The sequence below is a fragment of the Oratosquilla oratoria genome, chromosome 12, assembly GCF_046742065.1.
Source record: "Oratosquilla oratoria isolate Oo_2021 chromosome 12, ASM4674206v1, whole genome shotgun sequence".
Lineage (NCBI taxonomy): Eukaryota > Metazoa > Arthropoda > Malacostraca > Stomatopoda > Squillidae > Oratosquilla > Oratosquilla oratoria.
In genome coordinates, this window is record NC_134788.1 from 56,148,438 (window position 1) to 56,149,536 (window position 1,099).

Sequence of the window (1,099 nt, forward strand, 5' to 3'; positions counted from 1 at the left end):
AAAGTGGTAGTTTGGAGAGAGAGCCAGCTCTTGGGCGCGGATTCGGGTCAGATTTCTTTCCTTCCGGACTGCTGACCACCCGACTCACAGACTTGCTCCCTCTCTCTTCCTTTCGCTCAGGAGTGATGATCGACGCACGCCCATCACTTCATTTCCCACCCTTGTTGACGTTTTAAATATTATTATATTTTTCCAGTAGGGTTTTTCTTCTCCCCCCCTCCTTTTCCAAAATCAAAATGCTGCACAAAAACCTTTGGTATTTCAAAGTTAGTAAGTGGGGCTGCAAACAACAACACTCCGACTGAGATTTGTGGACCCTGGTGTAGTGTTTGAAACCGACGGCGGGGAACTTCTTGCGGTACGAACTTGGTTTCATACCAGAGTTGGACGCTTTTCACCTTCTGCTCTAATAGCGTGTTACATTTTGCATACAAACTGGAACACCACGCAAAACAAAGACATGTTAACAAATTCCAAAACCAAGTTGACATATGTAACCCTGAAAATCAAAAGTCCGTGCCGTAGGCCACAGCTGGGGGCGCTCGCGCGCGGCGGAGGCGAGGATGGCCGCGCCGCCCTCCCGGGTGCGCCCCAACAGATTTATTATAGCCGGATCAAAGTAGTTACCAATCTTTTTTGGAGCTCCCTGTATAAAAGTATACAATGTATATATGTATGTAATGCTTGAATATATATCTATTATATATATAATATTGTATATAATATATATAATCTATACATATATTATATATGAACACACTACACACACACACACACACACACACACACACACACACACACACACACACACACACACACACACACACACACACACACATATATATATATATATATATATATTATATGATTTTCAATTTTTCATTATATGAATATATATATTTCTATTTTCTATTATTTTTCAATAATTGATATCTTTTAAATATTTTACATTATTTTTATATATATTCTGTTTTTAATTCTATATTTATTTTGGTAATATTTATGTTTTTTATTTTCTTATTTCTTTGCTTTATTTATATATTTTCTTTATATATTTTTCCATATCTTTATTGCACAGAAATGTCACGTGTTTATGAAT